The sequence below is a fragment of the Mesocricetus auratus genome, unplaced genomic scaffold, assembly GCF_017639785.1.
Source record: "Mesocricetus auratus isolate SY011 unplaced genomic scaffold, BCM_Maur_2.0 Super-Scaffold_6730, whole genome shotgun sequence".
Classification (NCBI taxonomy): domain Eukaryota; kingdom Metazoa; phylum Chordata; class Mammalia; order Rodentia; family Cricetidae; genus Mesocricetus; species Mesocricetus auratus.
In genome coordinates this window covers 102,640,351-102,650,390 of record NW_024429184.1, presented here as the reverse complement: position 1 = coordinate 102,650,390, position 10,040 = coordinate 102,640,351, and the positions used below count along the sequence as shown (strand labels likewise).

Genomic DNA, 10,040 nt, shown 5'->3' with positions numbered 1-10,040 from the left:
AGGTGGGGAGTGGAGGCCAGGAGTGTAGGAGAGGAGCATGAACCATGCCTCACTCCCACTGGATCCAGACAGCAAAGCTACTGGAGGAGCACAGGTTCTTTAACAGAAATAGCACAGCACGCCCCCTCAGGTTGTCTGCTGGAACTCAGGCTTATGGCCACCTCCAACTTCAAATAAGTGTGGGAAAGGCGCTAGCTAGACAAACAGAAAAGCGTGTGCCGGATAAACAGCTCACATTCTCTGCAGCTGATTAGGTTTCTGCTTACATAAACTCCATGCTGGGGCTGGCAGTGACATAGAAGTAACACCAGGACATTGCTCACCTTCCCTCTGCAACCTTCCTTCCCATATGTTGTCCCCAATAGTGTCTCTGATCCTCAGGGAACCAACAAAGTGGATGAACAGGGTTAGCATTATCCTCCTGTGACAACCCTGCACTGCTGTATTGACATATAAATGGGAGCAGCTGAAAATGCACTGTGGTAACATGAACGAAAATCTTCAAGCTCTGCATAACAGACCTACTCCCTGTGACCCACACAGCACCCTGGAAGCCAAAGCCTTCTAGAATTTTCCATTTAAAAACCTTTGTGTGCACCTTGGCAAGGATTTGTGCCAACCAAGATTTTCGACCACAGAGCCTGAGGAATTCCAAACATTGAAGTCCTGGGCCCATAGACAAACCAAGTTTCACTTCCATGGCTCTCTGTCCCCTTCTGGAAGGCAATCTCCAGCTTCCCCACAGGCTTTGAAAGCAGAGAAACCATTGGGAAAGGAGAAAGGAAGGTTTGGCTTCAGGACTTGCTGTTTAACTGAAAGGCGATCCTTCAGGAAATTGTGAAACCACCCAGAGTGAAGTCAATGGTGTGAGGATGAGGACGGTACCTAAAAACACAAGGCTAGCAGAAAAGCTTCCCTTCCAGTTATCATCTGAATCCTTAGTTGACAAATGGATTCCGAGATTTAATCTTTTCCTCAGATGCAGAAATCATCATCACTTGGACCAAATTCTCTTTTTAACACAGGAGAGAAGGGCATTTTCTCAGATATTTACATGCACAGAATAGTGTTGTTCTGAGGACCTTAAACAGAATCAAAAGTGAAGTCTAAATGTGTTTAGATATAGAAAGAACATGTTGAGGGGAGGTCAATGGGGTGGGTGTTTTCGGTGGAGATTAAGATTGTGACTTCTTCAGGAGAAACGAGACCCAAACGTAAAACCACACAAATATTAGAAACACTGGATTTGGAGAGGCAGCCTGGACCTCTGCCACAGAGGAGCTGTTGGAAATGCTTGTTTGGGGTATGATGGGAGAGGAGGGGCTTTGGATCTACAGTGGGAACTCCTGTCTGAGGCAGAGGATCTGCTCCTGAAGATAAGAAAGATCCTCAGAACTTAGAGAGCCCAGCTTGGATGGACAGCTGTGGCGTACGCCTTTAATCCCAGCACTGGGGAGGCAGAGGCAGGCTGATCTCCATGAGCTTGAGGCCAGGCTGGTCTACAAAGAGAGTTCCAGGATAGCCAGGACTATACTGAGAAACCCTGTCTGGAAAAAAGATAAGAAGAGGACCCAGCTTAGGACAGGCAGCAGGATTCTGGGGCTGCATTGAGGCAGGCAGTAGCTCACAGAGGAGGTGGTGAATGGCAGCCACAGGTTCTCACCAGGGAAACTCCGCCACAGCTCCTGCCTGCTAGGCGGCCCACGTGCCTTTCAACATCAGTAGCTCATCCCTAACCTCACAGTGAGAGAGCCAGGCAACCCCACTTCCTCCAGCTGAGGAGCTCACTTGCAACTGTCTCTGGCTGAATTTGTCCCCAAATTCATTTTGCAAAAAATAATTGAGGCTTTCTGTATACATACATACGTATATATACATATATATATAAACTTTATGCGATTAGACCATAAAATATATCAGTTTTTTAAATCGATAATTCAATGATTCAACTTAATCTTGAAGTGAGGAGTAGGCCCCCGGGTGCTTTGCACTTTCATTGGTAACCTCGTAGATGGGGAAAGCTGAGGGAGCAGGGGACTCCGCTGTCCTCAGAGGTCTGCGATAACCTTGGCATGATGGTTGTCAAAGTCCTCAGATGTTTTGCTACCGGGGGCAACAAAGCACTTTCTTTGTATGATTATTTCATTGTCCAAGCCAGACTTAAAAGACATTTTCATTAGCTTTTTTTATTAGGTGTGTATGTGCACTCAGAGGCATTGGTATGCACCATATATATGCAGTTAAGCACAGACGCCAGAAGAGGGCATCAGATCCTCTGGAACTAGAATTACAGACTGTTCTGAGGCTTCTGATACCAGTGATGGAACCAGAACTCAGGTCTTCTAGAAAAGTAGTAAGCAGTCTTAACTGCTGTGCAGGTGGATCTATAATAATAGTGATGATGATGATTAGGATGATGATGATTTGCTGTTATTGTTATTAAATACATATGAATATTTTTGCCATATATCTGTGCACCACATGTGTGCCAGAGGCCCATGGGTGCCTGGAGAGGGTTTCAGCTCCTCTGGGGCTGAAGTTACAGATGGTTGTTAGATGCCAGGTAGAGGCTGGGATTTGAACCTGCGTACTCTGGAAAAGTAGCCAGTGCTCTTAACCACTGAGCCATCTCTCCAGTATCCAAACCAGACTTTTAATCTTTGAAAGAAGAGCCAGGTCTCCTTTGCTTCACTCTCAATAAATGACCTCACCAGCTACATCTATGAGAGGAACACAGAGGCCACTGGGCAAGCATTTTGTAACTTACACCCACAGGCTACGTATTTGCCTCCAGATGAACTCAACATGTTTCTGAAGAGTCAACTTGGAAGCATTCATTCTGATTATTTTTGAACTGTTAAGTGTATGGTGATTCATAAATACAGGATTGTTTCATCCTGCTCCAAAGAAAGACGTCAGCATCTGTCTTCCAGAATGCAAGTTGGACTGGGTCATCTGTGTGAATGGAAGACCTCAGACGCCCCACCTGATTTGGAAGCCCGGTGCTCTACGCTCCCTTCGAGTCCACATGCAAGCCTTTCCCTGGCTGTGCTCACACGATGCCAGTACGTCTCATGGGCATCTGCCTTTTCCTGATGCTGACATTCGGCTTGTACGCTTTCTCTCTGTCAAGGCTTCCTTGGTTTCAGCTTCACCTCCTCAAAGAAATGGATAAGATGGCCCATCCCAGAGAAGTTGCATCCTCTTACATGCACCTCTACCCCAGCTTTCTTCCACTGTCCTTTTAGTATTAGGCGTCTGGCCTGCATCACTCAAGGGGTGCATACTAAGGGGACAGGGTACTGCATATGATAATAGTTGCTTGAGTTCTGAGAATGAAGTATGATTCATTCTTCACTTAAGATAGATACAAATTTATTGTATATAAATTCACACCTTAGCTTTCCAGAACTTAAAAATTTAGTAATACTCAAGAATATTTTACATACTAATAGGATCCTATATTGATAACTGCTTCATTCCCTGAAGTCATCTTTCTAAATGGCTCTGAGAAGAGCTCCTTGTGGGCAAGGTATCGTATTAAGACTGTGGGCACCTAACTTAACCATTGAAAATACCCAGAGAGTTCTCACTTTACATGTGAGAAAAAGACCACAGTTTCTACTTATTTGACTGACAAATACAGATTTTGCCTGTCTAGTGTGTCTTAACTAGTTGTTATCTGAACTCCACCTGAGAAATTAAATTTTAATGTGACACATGCCATCTTCAAATGAAAGTAACAGTGCCTTGGTGGTCTAGTTCAAGGTTAAGCACCCTCTGTTTCTTTTCCTTCCCGGTTACTGTTTCTATTTGCCCCGGTCTCTGGCCGGTGGCTTCTGTCCTCCTTCCGCCCTCTACGGCTCTTCCTTTCCTTCCGAGTTTGTTAAGAGACTCCATTCTCAGAATTCCCAAGTCCAGGGTGCTTTTCCACTCAGGGGGTCAATCCCTGCCAGGTGGAACCTGGATTGCAATAAACTAAGATGACAAGGAAGCACGGAGAAGATGAATGGCTTGCGCTGATGGGTAGGTTTCGGAATGGGGTTTTGTTTTCCTGGAGAATTGTGCTCTCATTTTTCTCAGTCTTACCCTGTCTCTGCTGATTCCATCTAGGGCACATCTTTGAATGTAGAAAATTGAGTAATAGCTTTGAAAGAAGTCTCCCAAAGTCATGGGCTGTTTGGAATTGGCTGTTTCTCCTTTAAAGAGAATTGGGGATAACTTCTAAGTTTTTAAATGTTCACTTAATCTATAAAGCAAATGCTTCCATTGTCTTTGCTGGGAATGGAAATTGGACCCGAGAGAGATTATGGCACATACACACAGGTGTCCACAAACAGCTAACGGGACTCAAATCGGCTACAGTCACTCTGAAAATCCAATGACACAGGAGTTTCTTATGGGCACGAATAGAAGTGTGCATAAAACAAAATAACCAAAATAAACCAGAAAACACAAAGTCCCTTCTTTCTCACTTCTACTCCCCTTTCCTGGTATAATAACCAAGACGCCGGCTCCAACTGCCTCCATTCAGACTCAGTCCAGCTTTTACAGCCTTGCTGGTCACCTGAGGTGTGGAGGGAAACTACACAGACAGGAGTACACACTCCTGCCAGCTGGATTCTTATCCTAACAAAAATTCACCTTACCAGCAGGAACTCTAGCTAGCTCTGTCTTGCCATGGGCCCTACTCTGGACCTAAACAAAAAGACCCCAGGATCTTTCACTGAGATGCTAGAAACCCTCTCTGAGCGTCCACAAATCATTCTGTACGATGGATTATGGGAACCTAGGAAATCAGAGCCCCTATCGTACTCTTTCATGCTCCTCAATGGAGCACTGACCTACCCCCCTCCTCTCCATCCTTGATAGAACTACAGGATCTGATGTGCTACTAACTCCAAGTCTGCATTTTAACAAGAACCCTGCAGTTTATGCAAGAACACTGGAGTTCGAGGAGCTTACTCCAAGTTACCATCAAAATGCCAAATGATTTTTTCAAGTTAATGTAATTTATTGCTATTGTGTGTATATGTTTGTGTATATGATGAGCATGTGTATGTGTGTGTGTGCAAGTGTGTACTTGCAGATGTATGCCAAAGAGATCAAATTCAGAGCTCACCAGACTTCCAAAGTAAGGACTTTTACCTCCAGAGTCATCTTGCTACCCTTACAAGTTGATTTTTTTAATAAATTGACTCTAGTCATTTTCCTCTGTGCTAGAGTCATTCTAAAATCCATCCAGTTGCTGGATATTCCAAAGCCAGTTTCTGTATAATTCTTCTACCAGGCGTGCATGTGGGGGAGGGGCAGAGGCTTAACCTTAAAGTTGAGTTATGGGGGCCTGTAGACTGCCCACCAAAAGTCCTAAAGCCAGCATGCATCCTCCCCAAAATGTCTCCAGTAGGAATCCTATGGCTGGGTGTCATTAGCAATACCACAGAAACAGAGTAGTAAAATGCCAGATGATTTCTGAGGCTACCATTTATCTAAAATTCCATACATTAGCTACCCTTCTCCTTTATTAAATGAAATGCATCATTCTGAGGTAGATAGAAACATGGCAACAACTCAGGGTGTATGGGGCTGGGAAGGAACCCATCACTATAGAGTCTGCTTGAAACCTCTTGTCAGCTGAGAAATGAGAATTCCAGAACAATTAACGTTTGCTCTGCTCATGGCCAGCATGCAGACAGTTTTCTTTTACATAAAAATGCGTTTAAATAAGGATGTTAAAGCCGACTGTGGTGATGTACACCTTTAATTCCAGCATTTGGAAAACAGAGACAGGTGGATCTCTGTAAGTTCAAGGATAACTAGGGCTACACAGAGAAACCCTGTCTCAAACAAACAAACAAACAAACAAACAAAAGAATGTGTTAAAATAACAGTGAAGAAGATATAGGGCTGAATGTGTGTGAATATGTCTGACCTTGTCTGGGACCCAACTCCTCTTTCAGACTTTATTCTTCGGGGCGGGGGGGGGGTGCATAGTAAGACAATTAAATGTTTTTACAATGAATATATCCTAACTTCGTGTGTTTTTGCGATCTTGAGTGTTGCCTAATTGATAAACTAGAAACACATTAAAACCTAGCAAAATGGTATATGTGGCTATTGTTAAGAAAATGATGTCTATGACTATTCCACCCTGAATATGCCTGATCTTGTCTGATCTCAGAAGCTAATCAGGGTCAGACTTGGTTAGTACTTGGATGGGAGACTGCCTAGGAATACAGGTGTTTTAGGCTTAAAAAAAAAAGAAAATGAGGTGTTGGTATTCTGTGAGAAGCCCACATCCATGCTGTAATTGTGTCTTTTTTTTCTAAGAGTCTCGCTCTTTATCTTTGTCCTTAAAAATAATCGTATATAAAAATAATGTATAACAAACTCCAGTTCTATTCCATATTAATCAGGAAACTTTTCCTGGGTCAAAGCCAATGACCTAGAGTCAGTGTTTTACCTGAGTCAGGGTTCCTAAAAGATTTAATGAACTCCTCAGAGTGCTGTGGGTGATGGCTTGGAGCTGAACCTCCATCCCCATCTGGGAGCACTCCATGTAATATCAACACTTAATATTTATATTAATGGAAATCACAAATCAATACCACATTTGACTAACTAGTTTCCATAAAAATATAATAAAATGTAGTTTATGGAAGAGTGAAGAGCAGTTCCTTGTCAGTCTCCAGGTTGACTTCTGTCAGTCAGTCTTCTAGTGACTGTCAAACCTGGGGTCATTCCCTAAAAATCTATCTGGCACTTAAGGTGCATCAAATACTAACAGAGGGTGAATATTAAGACATTAAAATTTGACATGTTAAAAGTTGTCAACATATACATCTGAGTTCACAATCACTTGTGTTCCTACTTTGTTTTATTGTGTTGTTTTGTTTTGTGACTCTGAGGGATATTGATTTGTAGAGAAGAAAGATCCTAAAAGGAAGGTTTGGTCTACCATGATTTAAGAAAGAGAAGAAGGTTGTCTTACCCCATGAAGATGCCATTGACCTCTTTTTTGTTGTTTTGTTTTTGTTTTGTTTTAAGATATACAACAAAGGACCCACAGGACTTCTCCCCATCTTGGATCGGTCTATTCCAACTCGTGTTGAAGCTTTTGCTTTACTTAGCTTCCCTAAATACATTTACTTGGATTATGGGTCTTGGCTGAATTCTGTCTTTCAAGAAGACAGGAACCAAAAATTCTCTTGTACCTTTTGTATTAGTGTCCAGAATGTCCTAGACATTGTGTTGTCTGTATCAAAAATGAGTGAGGGATTGTCCCTGCCCTCAAAGAGTCTATAGCCCACAAGAGCAGGGCCTGTAAATGAAAGAGTGTGATGAAGTTTAAGGAGCATGTACTATCTGCAGTAGTGCTCTCAAGGAGGAGGGGCCATTCTGTCTGGGGGAGGCTTTTGAAATGCTAATGGGAAACATTACAGAGTGTAAAATACCATCCTAAGCTTGGTTTATATGACTTTTCTTCCTGCTATAAAATTCTGTTGTGAGTGTGAAGAGATGAAGGACATATTCTTTTTCTGGATTACCTTCTGAAACAAAAATTCTAATTTACCTCTAGGCAGATGAACTCCTCAGCTAGATTAGGACAAAGCTAATATGTAACAAAATAATAAAAACTCAAAGACAGATAATAAGGTCAAGCTGAAGATCAGAAAAGCAAAGCAGTCAGCCACTAGAGAGTCCTCACCTCTACCAATGCTCAGACGGAAGGGGCGATCCACTGAACCTCAGATTGTGTTTCCAGACTGCACTGCTCTCCACCAAGCCTCAGAATCCTAGACTGCTATGCTCTCCTCAACGTGGCTGGAGACTAATTGCCACACAAGGCCCTTTGCTTCTCCCTTATACACATCTCTAGTGCTGGAATCGAAGGTGTGGACTCTGTTACTCTTTTAGACTGATTCATTCTTGTGGAGCACTGGGTGGCCTTGGACTCACAGAGATCCATCTGCCTCTGTCTCCTGAGTCCTGGGATTAAAGGTGTGGGTCATCACTGCCTGGCTTCTATTGCTGTGATGTAGCTGGCTTTGGATTTTCATCCTTCAGGCAATCTTTATTAAATCATAAATAATATATCACCACGCTAATGTGCTAACAGAGGCAAGAAAGAAGTCAATCACTACAACATCCACCTTCTGTCCCTAACACACATGGGTGCCTCTTAGAAGCATTTCATAGTCGAAGAAAAAGGTTGAGAATCCAAAATGAGTCTCTAAAATTTACTTAGAAGTGTGATCTAAGTAAAGTGTATCTTCAGATAAACCCCAGTTACCCCTTGGCCAATACAGAGATGTAAGCTTGAAAATGTTTTCTAGTATCATACGTTCCTGAGGAAGAAAAATAGAATAGAGAGGACATCTGAAACAGTCTCACAGAGACTATGAGATGGGCCTATGGGAGAAACTAGTTGGCATAAAGAAACACTGGAAACTTCCCTAACCAAGGCCAGCAAGTAACAGATGTAACAGACTACTACACTGTATGTGTGCATGCGTGCATGCATGTATGCGTGTGAGTGTGTGTGTACAAGAAAGATAATATTCTGCAAATATCCATTGGAGGGTCAACTCTCTAGGAATGTCACCATTGAGCTTCTAATCTTCCCAGCTCAAGACAACATAATCCCTTTGTGCATTATTAATTATCATATTATTATTATTAACATTGTTACCATCACTATTTTGAGGCAGGATCTTACAAAACTTACATTAGCCTTTTACCTATTATCTCTGGAGCAAAGAATGACCTAAACTCCTGATCCTCCTGCCTCTACTTCCCAGTGCTGGAATTATAGGAGTGTGCCACCATGCCCAGCATTTCTAAGTAAACTAACTTTGCTTCTGCCATTATCCATTTTAATATATCATCATCATCATCAGCATCATTATTACTATAGGAAATAACAATCTGAAGTCGCAGCTGGTGACCTCCAGGCTCGTACAGTAATAACAGTCCCATTACAATGAAATCCACGGTATGCATACATGGTACACAGCAGGTACCATGTATGACACCACATTGGAACGCTGCAGGTGAGCTAGTGTGCTCACAGTAGTTCTGTCTAGCTGCCTTTAGTTTTAGTTTTTGCTTATTGTTGTCATCCCAGTTAGCTTCAACCTAATTCTGACCAAGCTATCTAGAAGTATGTTTTATGCTTCTTGCTCACAGTCTTCATTTGGTGCTAAGATACACAAAGATATACAAGTGATCCTAATGCAGTTAGGATGTTTGAGCTTTACACCGCAGAGTGTTTTTATCTCATCAATAGCTTTGAATGATTTTCACTGATGAACAGTTAATTCCGATTTCTGGCCCATTTATTTCTAAGACTTTCCATCAACTAAGTCTTTTTGGCCGCATCTGTATCAGTTAATTTGTTCAGAAACAAAAGCCTGTGCATTTTGTTTCCAGCAAGGAATCGGAGCCCACTTCAACTCCTGTGGTGCTGTCAAACTTAAACCCTCCAGCAGTTTTCGTTTTTAGATATGGATTTTGTCCAGGGTGTTTTCTGCTGGCCTGTGGGGACCTCGTGCATGTGTGTATATCAAGGAAGTACGAAGGTGCTCCATTGGAGGGTGCTCAATGGGATTGCAGAATGGTGGGGAGTCCCCAGTAAAGTGCACCGTCGTTAGCAGACACACCATCGCTGTCTCGCGCCCCTTACCGTGTTGGCTGCCACTGCCCCTCACACTGCAGGAAAATGGAGCCCTGCACCGTGAAGCATTTGGTTTTCAGAAGTGAAGTTAAACTGATAAATTAGACCTCATTTATTGAACAGCAGTTAGAGCCGATTGCCTGGGGAGTCGTTTGACACCTTTGAAGACCCTGCTAACTTAATTGGTGATAGTTTAGGGGCTGAAGGAGACATTTAAGCCAGGAGCAGCAGGACACCGTGCAGCATGAAAATGGAGAAGACAAGCGCTTTCTCTGACAAGGGGAGTCATATATAGATTTTTGTGTCCATTGTTTTCGCTTATTTGTGTGTGTGCTTTACTCAGTCAATCAAATATAATTGACAC

At 42.7% G+C, this 10,040-nt stretch overlaps 1 pseudogene; it reads left to right on the top strand.

Annotated features, from left to right (window-relative positions):
• The first annotated feature begins 6,133 nt into the window (after positions 1-6,133).
• On the top strand, positions 6,134-6,251 carry LOC121139029 (annotated as a pseudogene).
• The last annotated feature ends 3,789 nt before the right edge of the window (positions 6,252-10,040 follow it).